We start from the raw sequence: 12,993 nt of genomic DNA on the forward strand, positions 1-12,993 counted from the left end.
AATGTTTACATGGAGGTGGTCAATAAGTCCATAAAGTAGGAAAATTTTAGCCGCAGGGAGATTGCAAGTGGTCACAAATCAGTCAGCTAGAAGAACTATATTCCAGTCCCTCGAATTTACAGTGTGGTCTGCCATACCCTTCATTCATCATAGACATAAATGCAGGCTTGTAAAGCTGCCAACTCTGACATCTATGTGCTGTGTAGGGCTTGGTTCACATGCACAATTAAAAAACATTCACACAGTGATGTCCATAAATGGTCCAAAAAGAACCCATGAAGGAGAAAACAACTCATTTCAATGGGTATTTATTATAATTATACCATTTTGAGGTTGTTTTAGAGTGACTCAATGTTGTAGGTTGCATTTTCTTTGTGCAATGCAAATTTGACACATGGGCATTCACGCTAGGGAAAAGGATGTGTAAACTAGGCATAAAAGTAGTGTACCCATAGGTTTTAGGAGTAGTTTATCGTTACTGGTCGTGTCGTGGCAATTCTAATGGTGGAACAAGGGCAGAATTTGACACTGTAAGGTATATCCCCGTAACTACTCCTGACTACTACAGGAAGGTCCACTGCTTCTCCAATTATCTTGTGTATGTATACAGGAAGGCTTGTCATTCTAAAAACAAATCTATATATATATATATATATATATATATATATATATATATATATATATAACACATACACACAAACACATATACAGTATATGGACTGTGTTTTGCCAAAAACATATGTAACAATCTCATTATGAAGTGTAAATGAACACATCACAATCACAAGGAATTATTCAGCTTCCTGTCAAACAGATCCGTCACTGCAGCCCACACAAAGCAAGCAAGACATATCTGCATTCTGAGCACAGACGTCATTTATTCTTTAGATACACCTGAATAAACTAATATTTATATTCAGTACATTAATTACAGATTATCTGGCCACCCAAAAAGAAAATTTTATAGAAATGCACGTATTTGTGATTCCATTGTAAATTAATATTCGTTATCAAGATGGATGATTGTAGTATTATACTATGGGGAATGCATATTCAGTCATTGTACTTGCAGCTGTGCTTTCTGTGACTGTGAATTACTTGTTCTCTCTTGATGTAAGTGGATGACGCTGGTCAGACTGGCTGGAAACAAGACAAACTCTGGGAGTTCCAGGACAATTCTCTTCACATAAAATAAGGAAAAAAAGGTAGACTAGCTGCAAAAAAGATACAATTCTGGCTGTAATACCTCTTTTCTATTGTATCCCAGTCATACTGCTACAAGGTTCAGCTTTGGTCCATTTTTATGTAGAATGATATTCAGTGAGTGCAGGGCATCTCGTTGCCTACAGAAGCACCTGGGCAAATGGTGGAATTAGGCTACATACACACATCAGATGAATCTGGCATGTGTACAGCGCTTGTCGTCAGTCCTGGCGGATCCACGGACAAAGAACAAGGAATCCTAATTAAAGTGAAGGGGAGAGAGCACAGTGGGGTGCAACTACAACATTGTCCCCCCTCTCCATAGAGCAGAACAGTGCTGTATATACAGAGCTCATTCAGTCTTTTGTCATTGGAAAGGATCGTGAAAGATCTTTCACAAAAGACAATTACTGCACGTGTGTACCCAGTCTTAGGCTTGTCCCATAAAACATGTCTACATTAATTCTCTCCACCCAAACAGCACCTTTGCTTCCCACTGTCCCTTCACGTCAATAAGTTTCCAAGATCAAAAAATGACCATGCATTTCCATGAATGCGTATGCTACAGAACAGGGACAGTCACCAACATTCCACAACCTACAGCTTAAGTAAATGGTGGCTTTTACACAGGGAAACCAAATAAAAACAAAAGAACTGGCAGTGGAGAAAAGTAGACTACGTTCTGCTGGAATATCGTAAATAACGTCATGAATCCTGGTAGTGATACTGCTTTGGTCTTATGAATGATTGTGGCAGGATTGACAGTCCCTGCAGGGAAGAAAGATAGTTTAGGATTTCTTCTATTTATGAATCAATTCAAGCAGAGGAGTTACATTAGAGCGGGACAGGTCCACTTTAAAGAAAACTTCCAAAAATCCAACTCCTCGCTGATCCAACCAATTCTCCTTCAAATGCTCTCTGGTATGGCATGGAAGAACAAGTCTACTTTACTCAAAATGTTTTGCATCTTCATGCTTCGACATACATATTATAGAGATCACAAGGTAGGTATTATTTATTGGGTACCAAAACACTGTGTTTATTGTTATCATTTGACTATAAAAAGTCATCACATGATTATTTCTGCATCATATCTCCAGGACCTCGGCCATAGATGAAGATAACGTATCTCATGTAACAAACGATCTTTAGACTTAAAGATTGTAACGCCCTAGAGTAAACCTAACAAGTCCTGAGCACACAACTTCATCTTCTCTAGTTGGAAAGGGGGAAGCAAAGTCGTATTTTCAGTTTTCACATGTTTTGTGCAATGTTTCAAGCACAGCGTAACCGTAAAAAAAAAGGCCCCCTATTTCTGGCCCCTTAGCCCTATGTCCAGGGTCTTCTTCCACTTTTTCGGGTTAAAGTGACCCTTATGAATGCAGAAAGCAGCAGTGAACTAGCAACATTATGCATCATATGTTCAGGAGCCATGCTGACACCCTCCAAAGAGGTAGGTCAAAGAAAGCCTCCATTATTAGTATCCTCTTATCACACTGATCATTATTTATCCAGGAAAAGTAGGACATTTTGTGTGGGATGAGAGATACCGTTGGGCCCAGTAGAGGATTTGCATTTTGCAGTCAATGTAGTTTTTCATGTTTCACAAGCACAATTGGGCTTGAAACTGGAACCTCTCTTCCAATGCCTAGGTAATAACTAACCTGTTCCTGACACAGACCCAAATTGAGATGTGTAACTACAATGCAGAAGCAAAGAGTATAGCCCCATTCAGGTCTCTGGGAAGTTCCCGTGCAGGCATGGCGAGTCCAGCCAGCTGCCCATTTTTGCACTCAAATTGTATACAGAAGGCCACCACAGTCATAAAAACATAGGCAAGTACCTGCGCTGGGGGTCTTTGGTCAGATTAGATTGGGAGGTTAGGTTTTTTTAAAGCTTTAGTTGTACTTTAAAGACGTTTTTTCTATTACTTCTAGCTTTGCACACAGTAGGATAAGCCTAGAATTATCTATAGATTCTCAATACTTTTACCCTACTTACCTAATTTCATAAATGTGACAAAATGATAAACTATCTTCAAGGAGCAAGAGACAGAAATAAAATAATCTATATAATAAGGACAGGAGATATCCCCATATAGAGCATGACAGTTTTTTTTTTTTTTTTTACAAGTATACATTGTATACATTATACATTTCTTACAGCTCAGCATTTACACAGCACTAACAGATGTTCCCCAAATTTACAACATAAAAAGAGAAGTCCTGTGGATTCCTCGAACACGATCCATTCCCATGCTGGCTTCCTGGAAACTCTGGGTCACACATGGCTCCCATGAGGTGGCAAAGAAAGTGAAGACCCTGCAACATTTCACAGCAATACTTTCTCTTAAAACCAAAGCCTGAGTACACCATTTCTTTTCTACTTATCAGATCACTTATCTATCATAGCCACAGCATTGCTGACCAATTTCCTCTTTCGTCGTTCACTGGAAACTATGACTATGCAAATATTTCAAGCAGTCAGAGATGAGGTTCTGCAGCAATGACCAAGAGCTCAGAAGATGACGCTGATCTAAGGCCTATACAAAATAGCAGCCAAAGGGTACAGCACCCGCTGGGCACACTGCACACAATAAGGAGGGGAAGTTTACATTAGGTAGGTTTCTGATGATCAGCATAGGCAATCATTTTTGATAGCTTCCTTGATTGTTGATCCAGAGTCCCATTAATTTTGGAGATTTAGAAGGAACATTTTGCAAACACGACCATACCTTATGAGAAGTGCTTGGATCCAAAAAGGGTTCAAGTTTCTAAAAAAAAAAAATTATTCTTTCTTTTAACCTGACCTACTATGTAACTTTGCAATATAACAATCAGGATCTAAGTAAAAGGAAATATCGTATCCAATTTCACATCATTTATATTATTAAACCACCAATATGTTTCTGGACATTAGTAAAAAATGTTTGGTCACACTGACTTTAAATGTTATATCTTATTATATTGGTCTTGTTATATTGGTAATATAAACCACTGATCAGACCTGAGCTCCATGCTGGATATAAACTGTGGCAATGCTGGTAAAGACAGTGATGAAATTGATGTAATCTTGCAAGAGGAAGCAGCCAGTAATTGCACCATTGACAAGACTGAAAAAAGCACACAAGAAATTAAGAAATTCCTAAGGCCACTAGAGCTATTCTCCCACCACCCCCGAAAGATTTGACTGCTCTGTTCATCTCCTCCCCAGCTTTGTCCCCAACAGTAACTCTTACAAAACGTCTTCAGTCCTCCACAGTGTGTCCAACATTATTCAACCAAGAAGAGTGGCTGATGGTGTCCTGCAAAAAGAAATGATGCGGAGTGCAGAACTCTTTGAATAAATGCTGGAGAACGGACGAGAAGGGATAAAGAGGACCCAAGGCTTTACAAGCCTACAAAAAAAGTTTTAAACATCCAGGGAGTGCAAACATTTTATTCCCTAAATAATTCGATATTCAATACATAAATTGTACAGGTATTGATTGTAGGCCTGGAACTGAATCTGTTGGGTCTGGCTTAGCTACAGTATTAGAGCAGAGTGTACCATAATATTTTACAAAGCATAGCAAAACCTCCAACACGCGTCCGTTTTCATCAATGAAGCCGTAAAAATCCATATATAATAGACCCTCAGTGTGCTCCTCCTGGTACTAGAATGATGTAGGATTTTGTCTCTTTTCTGGCCCAAGACAGTTCAATATTGAAGAACCACTATTGCTATAAAGGGTTAAGCACTCGAAACACTAGAAATTTAGGCTGCTGGAGTGGTGCCACTTAGAGAGCAGAGCCATGACTCCCTGTGGGTCAATTAATCCAAAAGATGGAGGGGAGTTTGCCCCAGTTTGGGCATATATGACACATATTACAATGACAGTGCTAGATGTCACTTTAAAATACATCTGCTGGCTTTTAACAATAGCACTTTCATTATTTGTGTGGAACATGTCTAAAATTGAACCAAATGGTGACTTTAATAACTTTAGGAATGCTTCTCCAAGCATAATACGAGTTGTGCATATGCTTTGTAAAATCTTCTTGTGCGTACTGGCCCATGTGTCCAAGGCCTACATTTTACAATTAATTACTGGTCTGGCAGACATCTCATTAAACATGGCAGACCTGCCTAACTATAATCCATAGAATCCTGGGCTCGTCCATCATCAACATAAACTGAGCTGGGCTACTCTGTGCATAGCTGAATAGCCAGATGCCAAACACATTAATGTGGAACTATAAACAAAGATCTGTTGTGACTTGCCGCTGACATTAATGTAACTCACAACAGCATGCTGGAAAATGTGTTAATCATTGCAATCAGCACTTCAGCAAGTTCACAGATCCATGCAAAAGGCTAATTTGTCACCCTTACACATAAATCGCTGCAGCATCAAGGTTACCAACAGAACTACGAACCTGTGATAGGCATCCGTATTATACAGCCAGACACATAATATTTCAACAGCTTGGACCTTCCACGGTTCATTAGATTTCCCATCACACACACTGGCAGCGTCAGACTCTTCATCCAGAGCCAGGGTGAAAATGAAGAACTTTATTCTACAGGTAACCAAGATAACCGGTCAGAGATGGATTTATTATTCTAATAATTCTTTGCTTGGACTTTTTATATTGCACTTTTTAGGTTGCCCATTACCTAAACGTGGCAAAAAAAATTGTGAGGAGGGATGGATAATATAAATACCAGCAGTGTTCAAACCAGAAATTTTTTAAGCCAGGTGGGAAGAAATTGTAGGTAGATGGCAGACCCATGTATTGGCAGCACCTCCAAAACAGCTAGGTGGTTACTGAAAAGTGCCGGGTGGTGCGCCCAGCTAAAAGGTGCTGGGGAGAGCACTGAGCAATCTTCTGGCATTCATGGTACAGAGGGTACAGTTACCCACTTGCCAATAAGAATCCAGGGAGTGGCGGGCTTTCTAAATCTCGTGCTGGGAGCACTTTCTTCAAGATATTTGCAGAACTTTAAAATTCAAAGTATATTCTTCCTGCAAAGGTGCTGCCACGGTGTCATCCTAACTAGCATTAGGGTAAGGGTGTACATTTGCAGAGAAAAGCAATATGTTTGCTTTAATACAAACTTATAATACAAAATTTCCCAGCTTACATGACCCATTTTTAGAGGCCAGCAATAGAGATGATTTGCAAAACTTGAGAAAGAGCAAGAACCCCTGAAATGTGTTAGTAGCCCGTGTATCTTCAATAAACATATTCCATCATTTTAAATAATTGGTGCCAACTTTGATTTGCTGTTAAATGAAGACATTATTCTTCTTGTTTATGCCAATTATATATTTTTGATTCACCACTTATTTACTTGTTTTCCAGTTACACCCTTTTATACACTGTCACACATGGTGCCATTGGGATGGAAAATAAGGGAAATTTACTTAACAGAGGGAAAAAAAAAAGAAAAAGACCAACCAAAAGGTTTCCTTGTTTAAGATATCATTTGAAGTAAAGCTGAGCTTGAAACTAAAGTCCCTAAATTGAATTTTGAAAAAAGGGAATTCAGTGTTAAAGCCTGAACAATGGTGGGTGGTGCACCAGGCTAAAAGGGGCTGGAGAGAACATTGGAATTATTTGCAAATAAATAGTAAATTATATTGCAAATTCAAATATATTTTTAATTTGTGTACTCTACCGGAATCTGTAAAATGCAGAGAATAGAGCTGGATGCATAGCAATGTAACTTCAGTGCAAACACAGACTTTACAACACTGGTGGCTGCTCAATGGTCGATATTCCAAAAGAAGACCAAATCCAACATCCATGTATGGAGCATCATGGGGAGCATAGACATCACATCAGAAGGAGGGCTTTATATAGGTCTAAGTGTTCCATATCTCATAATGCATGGATGGAGAATTGCGAGGATCACAGATGGAGGGCATACCAGAATACATGTGTCACAATGTACAATGCACTTAGATGGAGTAACGTGGAGGAGCACAGGGATCCTATTAATAGGAGGTCATAGTAGAGTGTAGGTGTGCCATGATGTACAAATGACATGAATGAAGTATTGCAAAGCTTACAGACATCCCATCAGGTCACACTAGAGCATAAGAGAGCTATCATATACAATGCACATTATGGTAAGGGCTCACCTACCATGCATGCAGCAATATTCTGCTACATACATATGCCAGCCAATCATATTTAAGGTTGGTCAGTGTTGGATTAATAGAGTCACATTGTTTTTTGGCAGCACGGTGGCTCAGTGGTTAGCACTCTGGCCTTTGCAGCGCTAGGTACCAGGTTCAAATCTCAGCCAGGACACTATCTGCATGGAGTTTCTCCCCGTGTTTGTGTGGGTTTCCTCCGGTTACTTCGGTTTCTTCCCACATCCCAAAAACATGTTGTTAGGTTAATTGGATTCCCTCTAAAAATTATCCTTAGACTGTATTAATGACATATAACTATTGTACGGACATTAGATTGTGAGCCCCTTTGAGGGACAGCTAGTAACAAAATGATGGACTTTGTACAGCGCTGCGTAATATGTTGGCTTTATACAAATGCTGCATAGTAATAATAATAATAGACCAAGCAGTTCTGCTTTTTATATACAGAACTTATACCATAACATGACTTTGTTTATTAGCTTTTCTCTGACTTGGATTCACCTTCAAACATGTTGTACTGGTTCTTCTGATTAAAACAAGTAAAAAAAAAAAAAGATAAAAATAGGTACAACTGAAACACCACAACATAGTTTCCATCACGTGTTTGTCACCACCCTGCTGAAATAAGAAAATGATTTCATTTTATTGGATTGTTATCAGTAGTAAACAGGTAACGTGCCCCATTAAAACGATTAAAGATTAACAGTGGAACATGAAGGAAGCAATGCTATAAAAATCTGAGAAAAAAAAAAGATGAAACTGAAAGTATTATTCTATATGAATTACTAAACCAAACTGTGATATTTCCCTGCATGGCCAAAAATACAGTTCATGTAAAGGAGAATGTCCACTAAAAACTGCAAGTCAAAACAAAGGACGTCCTATTCAACGCTCAACTTTGCCTATATGAAGTCTGGCTCCGCCCCTCAACTTCTCATGCTTCCCTATTGGTTCTTTAATGTAAAGGGTAGTCCCACAAGCCCAGAAAGAGGCTGAAAAATGGGAGGGGGAAATTCAAGATCAAATTTCAAGCAGGAGGCAATGATTGGCTTATAACTTCAGCTGTCTACTCTAAGTTTGTCTGAACTAGCCAGATTTACGGGAAGGTTTTGTAAAGTGCTGGGACAGCCATATTGTAGGGCTGACAATGGTTGTCACATTTTTATCACACCTTTCAGACCAAATATTAGCCTGCATTTGATATCTATAAAGATTTAAGTCCTGAGCTTCATACAGACTACAGTGGGTCAGCAAACATGAAAGAGAAATGATTTTTCACGTTCTATATAACGGATGTGTTGCAACAGAGTCATCAAAGTTTACTCAGCAAAGAAGGTCTCTTCCAGTCACAAGTTTCAACACATGTTTATCACACAGAATCATATGGCATATGTTTCCTGTACAACACATCTTCCAACTGATTTGCAGTCATTCATAACTTTCATTCAGTATTCTTGGCTGTTTCATTAAACTCTAAAAGTGCTTGTCAGCACCACGTAGGGGACTGACACCATGTGGGAGGTATAATCTTTGTTAAAAATTGCCTAGATACAGGTTAAAAAAAATAAGCTAGATGCAAAATATTTTATCATTGGGTAACAACATTGTATCCATATTTAATAAATCAACAATTAAACATATATCTTTAATATATAAAGGTTCTGCTTCCTGCTCTGCACAAAGGTGCTTTGCTGCTTCTTCTACAACCCTGAGCTCCAACTTCCTAACCACACTTGACCCTGGATGAATTTTATGATACTAGATGAAAAGAACGTCATGCTGATCACTAGTGCCGAGCAGTTCGGGTTTGTACCGAACTTTACGATTTTTTGGTACCTGGACCTGAACCCCAACTTTGAGCCGAAGTTTGGCCAAACCCGGCGAACTCGAACTTCCAGGTGTTCGCTCATCCCTACCCACTAACCATTAATATTAGTGTTAAGCGAACCTGAACTGTAAAGTTCGGCTCCGTACCAAACTTTACAATTTTGGGTACCCGGACCCAAACTTTGAGCCAAAGTTCGGCCAAACCCGGTAAACCCGAACTTCCAGGTGTTCGCTCATCCCTACTGATCACTTAATGCAAATGTTCCACTCCCAATTCTCTTAAACAATGAATGGTCCTCCATATGCATGGAGCAAACACTAATCTGATCAAACCCTGCACTATCCGAATATCCATATTATTAGTTGAATAGGTTGAATAGAACAGTGTCATTTATCTCATAAGACTTCAGATATATTGGGCACGATTTATTAAGGCTCTCCTCCTGGAGAGGATAAACTATTATGGGTAAACTTGGGTGATCCAGCAAACATGAATCTGGTTCTGGTTGAAAATATTTGCCAATGGTAAATGATTTTAAAAATCAATTGCAAGATTTCTGGATCACCCAGGTTTTCCCGTTCTCCCATGATAATCTATCTTCCCCAGTCCTGGAGAACTTTAATAAATCAGGCCCATTGTTTTAGAGAAGAGGTAGGGGATAGTGATAAAGGCAAAATGAGTATCGCAATCAGAGCTGCGCCAATTAAAAAGCCTGGAGTTGAGCTTTAAAACTATACACACACACCATGTGAAGCTAAAATCTTTTTTTATGGATTAGAACCGCTGGATTAGAAATTGTTTTTCCATGTTTAGGACAGGGAATATAAACAAAGACGTGAGTGGACTGGCCAGGGCTTGTGATGAAAGAACAGGTCAGGGTTAGAGGTTATATTTACAATGTTGTTTGTTATCATAGGATATTGTTAAAGAGCCAATGTATTCACCACGTCTATTCATCCTTTCAGGCACCAACAAATTCCACAAACCAGTCATTAGAAACTTTAGAGTTGGGGTCAAATGTAATATTGTGTATTTTTTTTTTTTATTACTTTTCCAAAAGTAAAAAAAAAATGCAGACAGCTAGGAAAATGTTCTACTACTTTCACTGAGGTTTTTTAAGCTAAATTCAGAGTAGGAATTTAGAATTGTGAATAACATTTAGAAATGGGCTGTTGGGCAAATCTGTCAGCCAGCCATCTCAGTTGCTACTCTGCTTAAACTGCTCCACCAAGCACCCCAAATCTTTGAATAAAAAGCAACTATTCTCTTTGCACCACTAATTTAGCCCTTGAAAAATCCCTGCTTGTTGTACAGTGAATTAAAACCCCAAATCTGGGACGCAATCTAGCACAGTCTCATATTCCCCTGAAGAAGCCTAGGAAAGGCGAAACGCGTTGGGATATGAGACAGTTATCCTGCTTATGGAACCCCTAAATAGGTTAATGGATTTTTTGATAAGGAAAATTTTGTTTAGTCTTGAATCTCAATAAACCCAACAAACACTGTAGGGGTATAGGCTATAAGACTTAATGTCAATGTTTTCTATTATGATTGCCACTTGTTGAATTTGTTACTGAAATATATGTTTTGCTAAAAAAAAAAAACTTGTTTTCCTCTATTTCCCCTATTGTACAATTCTAATAAGACTAAGGGTCTGGCCTTACTATACAAAGACTAAGGGTCTGGTCTTACTATACAAAGACTAAGGGTCTGGTCTTACTATACAAAGTAAGATGATCACTATGAGAGCTCTTACCTTCTTCAACAGCTTCACTCCTTAGCTAACCAAATCAACGGGATCTCCGTTGTTGTTCCATCACTGGCCATGTGAGATTCTGGCAATTTCCATGCCATCCCAGAAAATACATGGATGTGACATGGGTGCCTCTCTGAACTGACCTACTAGGGGCCAGTAATATATTCACTATACCAGTCCCACCAAAGACTCTGCTGACTTTATAAAAGAAAATTTCCAGCCAGCGTTCTCCCCAGCCCCTTTTAGCCGAGCTCACCACCCGGCACTTTTCAGTAACCACCTGGCTGTTTTTGGGTGGTTACTGAGGTGTTGGGTCACAATACAGGAGCTGTCACCCGTCTACAATTTCTTCCCACCTGGCCTAAAAAAAAGCCCGGGTTAAACACTGATTCAAGCTATTCTACGATTATGTCTCGGACAGTTCTGCTTCTATATATATTATTCTCAAAACAAGCATTGGTCACCAAAAAATGAAGATTGCAATAAAAACGGTTGCTTTGATTATTGCCATATTATATCTAATTGCGCTGTGCTTTGTAGTCTTATACAGTAATTAACCAGTGTGAAGCTCAATTTTAAAATCTTGTTACGGGTGGGACGTGATGGTGAATCATGCTTCTCCACAACTGAGAGGGCTTTCAGATTTCTGCCCTGCTTGGTAATATTTTCGGTGTTCTTTGTCTCGGATCAGATCAGACTTTGCTTATAACATTTTAAAACTGACTACACTGAACACAATGGGGTTGATTCACTAAATTAATTTAGAATGTTTACATAGCAAAGTGAATTATCACCATGCAATATAACAAAGTTTACTAAATGAAATGACTTCAACCATCCAAACATGTACATGCAAAAATCTTTTTCTTTTTCCCTGCACATGATTGGGAATTCTTTTCAAAGTGAACTATCATCACATTCACTAAGCTAAGTGATTTATCCCTGGGAAGGTACTAATAACTTGGTAAGTGAACCATATCTGTGAAAAGAAAAAACTGTCACTAACAAAATAAAGTATGTCCATGCTCTTTTCTCACGTCATTTTCCAATGACAACTTTTAACAACTATTTATACTGTAGGCCGCCACTACTGTCCTGACTATGTTAGTTGCCTGCCCGTCTTGCCAATATTTACGCAAGTCATGGATGCTAAACAAGTGTAACGTTAAGGTGCCCCTGTGCCTAGAAATATTAAATATTTAAGCATTTACATATTCCTAACAAGCAAGGGCTTTAAAACAAGTTACAGCTAACCTCTCTAGCTGCATGTACTATGAAACAATTCATCCCCAAAGATCACAACAAAGAAAAACTGATTTTTGAGTCTTTATTTACAATAACAGACTAACTTCGGATAGATGCGGAGGTTTGTCATGTGGTAACCTCTTCCCCAGCCTGTAAATTGTGACTGTTGCTGCACATGTACTGTCTTACCCATGGCTGCTCACGGAATGAATTGGGGGGTGGTGGGTTGGATGAGTACCACCCACTGTCATAAATTAAAAATGCTGTTTATCGGGACCAAAGCTGCAGCAGCTAGCATGGGGTCAACTGCTTGGAGCCACTTGGGAATGTCTGTGCCTTTGTTGTGAACCTTGAGGGTGAATTTTTCAACAATGTCTACAGCTACAGAAGTGAGTGAGGGCACAATTTTAAAGTGCTTGTACTGCTTGGTGATAATATGTAAAATGTTAGAATGTGTAACAATCTTGCATGGTCATTCTTTGGGCACAGGTAAGGCAGGCATCTCTAATCACCAAATGGAAGTTATCAATGCCTGACCACCTGCTAATTTGGGGGTCAGTAAAGCTGAATCAGTTTCAGCAGGTTCAGAATTGCCTAAGGATCAATCGATCCTGGGAACATGTACCTTTCCGCCCATTCCCACCACTAACCGGGATCTTAAAGAACCAAGATCTGCACATTTGACAGCTGGCGGTGGTGAATGGTAATGAATCTTTTACTGCTGCCCCTAGCAACAAGTAGCTTCTTCCCAGGGGCAGCAGTAACTCCACCGCAACCTCTTCCCAGGGGCAGCCGTAACTCCACCGCAACCTC

Source organism: Pyxicephalus adspersus, chromosome 8 (assembly GCF_032062135.1).
Source record: "Pyxicephalus adspersus chromosome 8, UCB_Pads_2.0, whole genome shotgun sequence".
Taxonomy (NCBI): domain Eukaryota; kingdom Metazoa; phylum Chordata; class Amphibia; order Anura; family Pyxicephalidae; genus Pyxicephalus; species Pyxicephalus adspersus.